Source organism: Ricinus communis, chromosome 2, assembly GCF_019578655.1.
Source record: "Ricinus communis isolate WT05 ecotype wild-type chromosome 2, ASM1957865v1, whole genome shotgun sequence".
NCBI lineage: Eukaryota > Viridiplantae > Streptophyta > Magnoliopsida > Malpighiales > Euphorbiaceae > Ricinus > Ricinus communis.
The window spans coordinates 32434978-32447129 of NC_063257.1; the positions used below are offsets into that span (position 1 = coordinate 32434978).

General features: G+C 35.2%; 1 non-coding gene across 1 annotated transcript; it reads right to left on the reverse strand.

Moving 5' to 3' along the window:
• Window positions 1-10963: 10963 nt before the first annotated feature.
• LOC112535783 lies at window positions 10964-11074 on the reverse strand. The gene has a single exon (XR_003079862.1). It is a non-coding gene; the product is annotated as a small nucleolar RNA R71 (small nucleolar RNA).
• Window positions 11075-12152: the final 1078 nt, after the last annotated feature.

Consider the following 12152-nt stretch of genomic DNA (forward strand, 5'->3'; position numbering starts at 1 on the left):
AAAAAAATTTGTGGGTTGATTGTCGAAAATAAATATTATGTCAAACCGTCTATGAGACAATTGTGATATGTGGTGTGTTGCAGAGTCGAGAAAAATAATATAGTTTTGGTGGTCCGATTCCTGTTAATTAATTTCAGAATATTTGAAGTGTTTCTAGCAGGTTTTGGACTCGTTATATGAGGGTAAATGTTCATATTTTACAGGAGGTTCTGCCGAATTCTCGGTAGAATTTTCGAATCTGAATTTTCTTAGGCAGTTTAATCTAGGAGTCTAAGCTTAGTAAAAATTAAAAAATATCTTATTAACTGAGTATTTTCGTGAATAGATAATCTGTCCATCTAGCCAGCTCCACCTGAGTTAAAGTTATATAATCAGCTGTGCCCTTGTCATGTCTAAATTAAATATGATGCTAATTGATTAATAATTATTATAATTATTATCATCGTTATTATGAGTAATTTCATTGATTTATAATTATCATGAATATTATTAGCATTATCATTAGTAAATTTATTTTCGTTATTATTAATATCATGTTTAATATTATAATTATTAGTGCACATAATTTGCATGTTTGCTTCACTCGAGACTACTAAATTTTAATTCTCAATATGTTATTAAATAAATTGTGTTTGCCTATATTTATACTATTTATAATTATTATATATGTCATGATTATGATATTGGGATGAGGCGACAGTAGGACATTGCCACCTGATGGGTTATATCAGGACTGCGTGCGCACCGGTAATAATCAAAGACAAGTAGTAACAGTTATTTTTGGATTTTGCCCTGGTCGAGTATAACTCTCTAGGCTGTGGAAGTTGACTGCCGGAGGAAGGTCCCTGGTCGAGCGTTACTCTTTGGGCGTCGGCTTAATTGGAGAACAAGTGTCCAGATTGGATTTAAGGATCCTAGTTGAGCTTCGCTCTCTAGGCGCCAAACCTATTGGAATAAGAGAGCCGAAAGACTACTAGTATTGGAGGTTAGGGTTTTGATGAGGCACTCGTCCCATAAGTATTTAAATTGTATTTTTTTATGAAATATGGTATGACATATATTTTAGTATAATATAACATGATATCCTGATTTAATAAATGTTATATTGAGGAGACTGTAATTATTTTAGGATTATATGATTTTAACTCACTCTCGAGGCTGACAGTCTCAATTTTAATTTTTCAGGTGACAGTTAGGTTCTCTGTCGTCCTGTGTTTGATAGCCCGACTTCTTTCTCCATCGAGCCTATTGTAATTAATTTATACCTTCACATTTTAATTATTTAAAATTTTAGACTCTCCGCAGTAGTATACCTGATATATTATGTTTGATATGGTCTGTAACAAATTATGGAGTGTTATTAATATCTAGTTAGAGACTTGTGAATGGCAATGTCTGACTGGTTTAATATTATGTTTTCTATATGCATATTAAAAATGTTGAATAGCGAGGCTTACTACAGGTCTTGGTGGCCTTAAGCCTACCTATTTCCTAGTATCGTACACAGGCCCACAGTTCGGGTCGTGACACTTCACGCCAATGAAGAGTGAAGGTTCACACTTATGACCTTAGATTCCTACATTTGAAGCAGCAAATCTAGAGAAAAGCAACAGAGGGACAGACAACCTCATAAGTACCAGTCCCACTAGTGAATCTCGGCTTTCATGCTCATGACAAAGAATTCACGACCGTGATGAAGAAAGGGATAAAATACTTCAAGACCTATTGTCCCAACTACAAAGATCGAGCTTCACACCCCTAACAAGATGGTCACGACCCTGAAAACCAAAATTCCTACCTGTGAATAATTCTTCATGAGTAGGTCAAAGACTAAGTTCCATTGAACTTTTGCATTTTAGGCATATGAAATTTAAGAGGTAATTTGTCCTCTCTAGTTAGGACTAGTTTATCGAAATCATAAGTTGAATCTAAATCTTGATCTTTCAGCAAATCTTACATCTTGTCGAGTCTTTTAGTCGAATCCTGCACAATCTCAGATTTCATAACAACTTTTGCAGTAAGAGTAGACTTTCTTTTAGCTTCTTCTAGCATGTAGTCATCTAAATTTCATAGTCGCTCACCATGTGCTTCCACATCATGAGTAGTAGTAGCATTGATTGCAGGGGCAATAGTAATCTTTTGGATAGTCGGTTTCTCAAAAATCTTAAGTAAAGCTTGTTAGAGTTTCTCTCACCCTTCTTGTTTTATCCAAACTAAGGATGATAATCTAAAATGGCTTCAAAATAGAGATTTAGAGTAATGCATGAGATGTATGGTATCCATGATGCAACTGAGATGCAAAAAGACAAAGGTTAAAAAACACAATGACAAAGTATAGTACAACTATTATTCCAACCTTTTTACTCCCTCATGCGGTTCGAGTTGAGCCTTTCTTTTCTAGAATTTTTAGTCTAGGCTTAATATCAATAGAGGATAATAAGTACGGACACGCATGCCAATAGCTCTCAAAGCAATTTAAACAAACAAGTTTATATTTTTCAATATAAGGGTAAAGCTTACATGTTTTGGGCCAATGTCTTCCAAGATGTAGGCTTCAAACTCTTATAAGGAAAAATATCTCAAATAATATACAATTGGGTACTTAGGGGAGATTTCTACTGTCCTTACTGCGGGCTGAGTCTCGAGTAAGGAAAAAAGGCTCCAATAAGTCAAATATCCTTCCTTTGCTTGTCTCCAGGCTTAAGGGTACATGCGACAAAGGAAATTTACTCATACTTATGAGTGATTGTTAGCCAGAGTTACAATTCCAAGAATCAAATGGAGCCAAAGAACTACTAACTGGCACCATCGGGGTTATAAGAACAAAAGTATACAATGTGAAAATGGTCTAGTGATGTAAGAATAAACTATTAAATGATAAAATTGAAAATAAGGATGCACTAGAATCAGCTTCTCTTATCCCTAGTAGAGTTGCTACTATAGGGTGGTTTCAGGTGCGCAACCAAGTGTCTCTAACAACTACGACACTATAAGGCTTTTCAACCTAATTGGGAACACGCTAACTAGTCATAGAAACTAGGTAGAGAAAGGGAGTCCCCACCCGAGTAATTCTTCGAGACACTTTTACTAATTGAGTGGCGTACTAGATTCCATAAGGAAACTTCACCATATTCAGGGATGGATCCAAAAGCCAAGTTCCTTATTTGTATATCCCGACTCTTAATTTTATTAATTAATACCCTATTCCCTATAAATGCAACATAGTAATTTCTACACACCATTAACTACAGCATGTGAAATCCACCTAAGTTTAGCCCATTTTAGATTTAGTCCAATTCTCCATTTATATGATTAGCCTAAGTTAATTATTGAATTATGTGCAAAGAGGCCCACCTAGTTTAGTCTGTTTACAAATTATTTTTTTATTAGCAAGTATTTATCCTAAGTGGGTTATATGTGGGTTAGTTCATTAATTAAGCATGGCAAAGTCTGCTTATGTCTACATGGATTTTATAATTTAAGCCTAGTTTACCATCTTTTAAAACCTAATAGGCTATAAGTTACATGCCAAAGTCCAATTACAAGCCCTAGGTCTAGATGTCTAATTTTTTATTATCAATGACATAGCAGGTGTTTATCCACCCATTTATAGAAACATAAAGCATAAATAAAGCAAAAAAGGGAAAGCGATCAAAACTATATTATTATAACCCTCATATAAGCAATTAACTTGAAAATAACTGAAAATAGGTTAAAATAGCTAAAAATGGCCAAAATCCTCAAAAGCAACAAAAAACGGGCGACTAATCAAACGAATAGTTGACTAGCCACGTCATAGAGCTGATTGGCTATTCATAGAGCTGATCGGCTTTAGGGTTCCATCCTAGGCCGATTGGATAGTTTTGGTTCTTAAATTCCAAATATGTGAGATACATGCATGAAAATGTATTAAATTCCCAAATATGTGAGGTACATGCATGAAAATGTAATACCCTAAAAAAATTAAATAAAATAATAATAAAAATAATAATAAGTAATTAATTAATTAAAAAAATTCTTCTTTTCTCCCCCCCTCCTCTTCTTGTTCTTCGTCTTCTTCCTTCCTCCCCTCCCCCCCAATCGAGTACAACTCTCTCTGTTGTGAAAATTTCACTGCCGGAGGAAGGTTCTTGGTCGAGCGTTGCTCTTTGGACGTTGGTTTATTTGGGAATCAAGTGTCCAGTCTGGATTTAAGGACCCTAGTTGAGCTTCGCTCTTTGGACGCTAGACCTATTGGAATAAGAGAGTCGAAAGGCTGTTAGTATTGGGGTTAGGGTTCTGCTGAGGCACTCGTCCCATAAACATTTAAATTATATTTTTCTGAATTATGGCATTGACATATATTTTAATATAATATGATATGTTATCCTGATTAAATAAATATTTTATTGAGAAGACTGTATCTGTTATAGGATTATATAATTTTAACTCACTCTCGAGGCTAATAGTCTCAATTTTAAATTTTTCAGGTGACAGTTAGGTTCTCCATCGTCTTTCACTTCACAGCAAGACTTCTTTCTCCTTTGGGCTTATTGTAATTAATTCCTACTTTTGCATTTTGAACTATTTAAAATTCTAGTCTCTCCGTAGTAGTGTACTTGGCATATTATGTTTGAATTTGGTCTGTAACAACTTATAGAATGTTGCTAGCATCCAGTTGGAGATTTGCAAAGGACATGTTGGACTGGTTTAATAGTATGTATATGTATTTATATTTGAATTTTCTATTAATTAGGCTTACTACAGGTTTTGATGGCTTTAAGTCTGCCCATTCCCTAGTGCTGGTCATGGGCCTATAGATCGGGTCGTGACAAAGTTGGTATCAGAGCCTAGGTTTAGATTTCCTTCAACCTAGGTTAGCTTCCTTAACTACTGCGGAGTTAGGGTCGAGTCTGTCCTTGCATGTTTTGTTGATTCTAGTATCTATGCTATACGTTAGAGAGTTTGTTGGGTTCGATACCTTGCTGTTTATTTTCAGCCCTTGCTATGCCGAGGACTCGAGCGGCAGCAGCAGCAGCAGCGGCGGTCCAAGAGGGCCAAGATGAGGTTTCCACCAAGTTGGCCCCACTAGCCCCAATCCGTGATACTAAGAGGCGAGGTAGGCCTTGAGTGGGAGCCCAACCATATTAGAGCGAGCTCAGGAGGCACACGGTGCTGGTGGAGTCCTAGTTGAAGTGTTTGTAGCCTGTATGATTAGGATGTAGAGGGCTTTAGAGCAGTTGTTGGCTTTTCAGTAGTAGTAGGCTACCTAGGGATCAGGGAGCCACAGTAGTGGATCTGCTATTAGGAATTCGGACGAGGTTCCCATGTCTGAGTATACTAAGCTGAGACCTATGGAGTTTGATGAAGTATTTAAGGACCCTTTGGACTTCCTAGACGAGGTTGAGAAGAGGGCATCAGATTTTTACTGTTCAGATAAGACAGCCATCGAGATGGCCGGTTTTGAAGGGGGTAGCATGATAGGAAATCATCATCTTAGCAACCATACACCTCAATAACCAATGATTTATGATACATATGGAATGCAAGAAAATAACCTCCAATCAAGATGATTCCAAAACCCAAGGATCTCCTCAAGTGAAGTTAGGGAAAACTAGTTCTAACAATGAAACTAGCACTTGAATTCAACTCCAAATGCCACAAACCAAGTATGGTTTGATAAATTAAGAATCAAACACAAGATTTTCATTAGAGAACGCCACAAACTAAAAAAATAGTTTGATAAGTTCAAAGTTCATACAAGAACTTAAGCAAAAACACTCACAAAGAGCAAATAAAGATTATCATTCATCAATTCATTTTACAAATGAATTTGGCTTTGATATTTATAGCCAAAACAAGACAAAGTAACCTAAATGGATGTCTTTTGAGCTTTCCCACATTTTCCCTTTTATTTCCCCTTAAAAATCATTAAAAGTGGCTGTTTTTACATTGATGTCACTTATTTTGTAACTCCCAAATGACAACTAATTATGTGCATCTATTTTGTAACTCCAAATTATGACTAATCTTGTGCAACCATTTTGTAACTCTAAATGACAACTAATCATACCATAACTTAAGAAAACCTAATAAAAATAAAAGAAAGGCTTCAAATGAATTTTATTAGACCTATGAGTTCAGGCCAAACTTATTGCACTAAATTGATGATTTTGGTTCCTTTTTGCAATCCTAAACCTTGGGTTGAGTCTTGTTGTATTTGAACACTCCAAATGTCTTTAATTAAGCCCAACAAAGGTTTTTGCATCCTTTTGGACTTAGATCTTGTCATTGGACCTCCTTGAAAGCTTAAAGTATCATTTGCAATTTTTGTCTTTATTGCATCATTCCCTCTCTCCTCGTAAGGATTCGTCCTCGAATCAGCCTCATTGTCAACTTCATCACCTACATCAATAAAGAAAGATCATCAATATTAAAAGAAGCACTCACATTGCCATACTCACTTGGCAAATCTATCTTGTACGCATTGTTATTAATTCTTTCAAGGACTTGGAATGGCCCGTCCCCTCTTGGCATTCATTTAGACTTCCTTTGGCTTAGAAATCTTTCCTTTCTCAAATGTACCCAAACCCAGTCACCCAGCTCAAATATAACTTTCTTTCTCCCCTTGTTGTGTTGCTTTTCATATTGTTGATTTCTTTTCTCTATTTGAGCACGCACCTTCTCATGTAAGCTTTTAACAAATTTAGCTTTTTTCTTGCCTTCAAAATTAGCCTTATCAATGGGTAATGGCAGTAAATCCATAGGAGTTAATGAATTGAGCCCATATACAATCTCAAAAGGTGAACAATTTGTTGTACCATGAATACTCCTATTGTATGCAAACTCAACATGTGGCAAACATTCTTCCCAATTCTTTAAATTTCTTTGAATTATTGCCCTCAATAGTTGTGAGGGAGTACTATTAACCACCTTCGTTTGTCCATTCGCTTGTGGATGACAAGTTGTTGAGAGGAGAAGCTTTGTTCCCAACTTGCTCCAAAGTGTCTTCCAAAAGTGGCTAAGGAACTTGACATCTCTATCACTGATAATTGTCCTTGGAACCTCATGCAATATCACAATTTCTTTGAAGAACAACCATGGAATATGAGTTGCATCATCTGTCTTGTGGTATGGAATGAAATGCGCTATTTTGCTAAACCTGTAAACAACAACAACAAAAATAGAATCTTTCCCTCCCCTTGACCTAGGTAATCCTAGAACAAAGTCCATAGAAATGTCTACCCAAGGTTCATTAGGTATGGGAAGTGGAGTATACAATCCATGAGGTATTACTTTAGATTTAGCTTGTTTACAAGTGATGTATCTCTCGCATATTTTTTCAACATCGTCTTTTCATTTGTGGCCAAAAGGAATGATTCCCCAAAACATCTAAAGTCTTTCTCACACCAAAGTGCCCCATCAAACCCCTACCATGTGCCTCCCTCACAAGCAACTCTCTTGAAGAAGATTGAGGCACGCATAACTTATTTTCTTTAAAAAGAAAACCATCATATCTATAGAACTTGTCAAAACCCCCTCTCTCACATGCCCCATATACATTAGTAAAAGCATGCTCTGAATCATATAATTCCTTAATGAACTCAAAACCCAATAATTTTGCATCAAGTGTAGAAATTAGAGCATACCTTCTAGATAGAGCATCAACAACAATATTTTCTTTACCTTATTTGTACTTGATGATGTATGGAAAGGATTCAATAAATTCCACCCATTTAGCATGCCTACGGCTTACCTTATTTGTACTTGATGATATATGGAAAGGATTCAATAAATTCTACCCATTTAGCATGCCTACGGCTTAGCTTCCCTTGTCCTTTGAGATATTTCAAAGACTCGTAGTCGGTCTGTATAATGAATTCCTTATACCAAAGATAGTGCTGCCATGTCTCTAAAACTCTTACCAAAGCATAAAACTCTTTGTCATAAGTTGGGTAGTTTAGACTTGCTCCACTTAGCTTCTCACTAAAGAATGCAATTGGTCTTCCTTCTTACATCAAGACTCCACCAATACCTATTCCACTTGCATCACACTTAACCTCAAAGGTTTTAGCAAAGTCAGGCAAAGCAAGTAAAGGTGTTGAACTAATTTTGTCCTTTAGCAAGTTAAAAGCATCATCTTATTCTTTTCCCCACTTGAAACCCACATTCTTTTTAATGTATTCAATTAAAGGTGCAGCAATTGTAGAGAAATCCTTAATGAATCTCCTATAAAAGCTAGCAAGACCATGAAAACTCCTAACATCATGCACACTAGTAGGTTTTGACCACTCTCTAATTACTTTTACTTTTTCTTGATCAACATGAATTCCCTTATCATTAACAATATATCCAAGAAAAGTAATTTTATTAGTGCAAAAAGTGCATTTCTTAAGATTAGCATATAAAGTCTCTTGCCTTAACACATCAAAAACCAGCTTTAAGTGTATTACATGCTCATCTAAAGATTTGCTATACACAAGAATATCATTAAAATAAACCACTACAAACTTTCCAATGAAAGCACGCAAAATATTATTCATAAATCGTATAAAAGTACTTGGAGCATTAGTTAAACCAAATGGCATGACTAACCACTCATATAATCCATGTTTTGTTTTGAAATCGGTTTTCCATTCATCACCCTCACACATTCTTATTTGATGATATCCAGATTTTAAATCCACTTTAGAAAACACACAAGCACCGTACAATTCATCCAACATGTCATCTAGCCTAGGTATAGGATGGCGATACTTTACCGTTATTTTGTTGATGGCACTATAATCAACACGGATCCTCCATGAACCATCTTTCTTAGGCACTAAAATTACAAGAACCATACAAGGACTCATGCTTTCTCTTACGTACCCCTTATCCATAAGCTCACTCACTTGCCTTTGCACTTCTTTTGTCTCCTCGGGGTTGCATCTATACGTTGGCCTATTTCATATACTTGCAACCGAAATGAAATCAATTTGATGTTCAATTCCTCGAATTGATGGTAATTTCTTTAGGCACATCTTCGGGAAAAAGGTCTTCATATTTGATAGTATGCATTTTATGCATACTAATTATCATATTTCTTGGTTATTATTGAGTATTTATGCTTACTTGTGGATCTTAAATGTAATTATTGATTTTTATGTTATACGGAATATTTTGATGTAACATGAAGCTAAAAGGATGATATTTGATGAGTTTTCATAAAGATTGATACTTTGGAGAGTTTTGGATAAAAGGGAGAAAAGATGGCAGAAGATCTCTTCAATTAGAGCGTGCCCACATCGTTTTCCAGAAATCTGAATTTTATGGAAAGAAGCTTAAAGTGATATTATTTGCCATGTGCCTTTTTAATTCGTTTTTGGGAGTGTTTATTCACTAAAACTCCTTATTACTTAAGGTTTATTTAGGAATGAATGATTCCTATTTAGACACAACTTTTACTATTTCTTATTGGGTGAGTTTTCCTATTTGGGGAATGAGAAGATATAAATTAGGAGTTTTAGGGTTAAGAGGAGACCAACTCTGAGACCAATATTTTTCATTCATTGTTTTAGCTTTCTTCTTTGTTTTATTTTTTCTACAACAATTATGTGTGGTTGAACTCTTTTCTTCCCAACTCAAGGTTAATTAAGGTTTGAATTCATATGAATTGTGAGATTTAATTGTTCTTTATTATTTTCTCAAATTTATTAATATTCATGTATCTTCTATGTCTATTAGGAATTCTACTTTTGTTGATTATGTAAAAAGGCTTATTACTCAATTATCAAGATAGTCTACGCCAAATTAGAATATTAAATCCGTAATTGTTTAATTATTCTAATGATTAGTGGTAGAATAACATACCCATGTTATGTGGATACATGATCTAGTCTAAATGAATTCATCTTATGTATTTATTGGCTAGAATTGGGTTTTTCTAAATTGCATTGCTATTGGTAAATTAAATCTTAGAAACTTTTCTAGGGTTGTTTATTTAATAAGAGAATTAATCAAATGGCTTCCATTGATTAACGAAAAATTAAGGAGAAATTAAGTTGTTAGAGCTTCTCAATAACTATAACCAATTTATTAATGGATTTGGAAATTATGTTTGCATCAATGATCAATTCAATAAATTAAAACTAAGATTATACATTGGGTTGGAGTTTTCTCATATTGATTTATCTTCTCAAATTTTATTATTGCTTCTAATTGATTTTTAGTTTAGTTTGTTTTGATTCCAAATTTAAAATCCCCCCTAATTTTATTTGAATTTTGTTAAAGAAATAAATCTTACCAATCTCTACGGATTCGGCCCTACTTGTCACTATTTACAAGTTATTTTTATTTAAAGAGTATGAATTTATTTTTGTTGGATTCGATACCCATCAAATTTTGGTACCGTTGTCGGGGATTGGTGTCACTTAATTAGATTTATTTCTTTCATGTCTCGTTCTTCTCATATAGGAAAATTTGAATTTGATCCTGAGATTGAGAAAACCGCAAAAAGAATAAGGAAGGAGACTAAAGAATGTCGTAAGAATTCAAAATCTTCTTCGCATTCTATCCCTCTGGAATTGGAAACAGATTTTGACTTAGTTGATTCTTCAAGTGATTCTGAATTAGAATAAACCATGGAAAATCAAGGAAGAACTCTAAGGGAATTGGCGGCACCAAATGTAGACCAACAACCGCTTTGCATTCAATATCCCGATTTGGAGGTAGCCTTTGAGCTAAAACCGGGTTTGATACATTTATTACCTACTTTTCGCGGTCTTGAGAATGAAGATCCTCATAAACACTGGAAAGAAATTCATGTGGTGTATTCGAGCATTAGACCATAAGGGGTATCTGAAGAACAAATCAAAATGCGTGCATCTCCATTTTCATTAGCTGATAGAGCTAAGGATTGGCTATTCTATTTGTCATCCGGTTCTATCACCACATGGACGGATATGGCAAGAGCATTCCTTGACAAGTTCTTTCCTGCCTCAAAAGTCACAAGTATGAGGGAAATATGTGGAATCAAGCAAAAAGATGTGGAGACTCTCCATGAATATTGGGAACGGTTCAAAAAATTGTGCACGAATTACCCTCAACATGGAATTACCGAACAACTTCTCATCCAATATGTTTATGAGGGATTGTTACCCATGGAGAGAAAAATGATGGATGCTGCTAGGGAGGCGCTATAGTGAATAAAACTCCTCAAACCGCTAGGGAACTGATCTCCATCATGGCTGCCAACTCTCAAAAATTTGGCTTCGGTCAAGACTCAACACCAAGAAGAGTGAATGAGATAAGTAGCAATTCTATCAAAAATCAATTGTCTAAATTAACCTCTCTTGTTCAGCAATTAGCCTTATTGTCTAAATTAACCTCTCTTGTTCAGCAATTGGCCTTAGGAAATGCACCAAAAGCCAGATTTTGCGGAATTTGTACCGATCCAAGTCATCCAACCAACATGTGTCCAACACTTCAAGAGAACTCTAATGAGCAAGTTAACATGGTTGGAGGATTTACAAATGAGAAGTATGATCCCTATTCAAACACGTACAATCCAGGATATAGGGATCATCCTAACCTTAGCTATGGATCAAGAAATCAAAATTTTCAAAACTCTCATCAAAATTTCCAACAAAGATCAGAAAATTTCCAACAATCACCTCTTGTAAAGCAAGGTATGTCTCTTGAAGATATTATTAAAGAGCTTGCTAATAATACAAATGTTTTTCAACAGAAAACGAGAGCAATTATTCAAAATTTAGAGGCTCAATTAGGGCAATTGGCATCTTTAGTGAGCAAATTAGAATCTCAAGGTAAATTGCCATCACAAACAATTGTCAATCCAAGGCACAATGCTAGTGTAATAACCTTGAGAAGCGGAAAAGAATTGAAAGAATTTATGATGCAAAAAGGCTTGGGCAAGCCTTAGAAGAGGAGATTAACAAAGAAGCGGCGACCTCATAGCAAGAAACCAACCAATCTCAAGTACCAAACAATGAGAAATAAAAGGTATTGGTGACAAAACCTCCTTTTCCCGAAAGATTTGCTAAATCTAAGAAATAAGAAGAGGAAAAAGAGATATTTGAGACATTTCGCAAAATTGAGGCAAATATTCCTTTACTCGATGCAATTAAGCAAGTACCTCGTTATGCTAAATTTCTCAAAGAGTTGTGCACCAA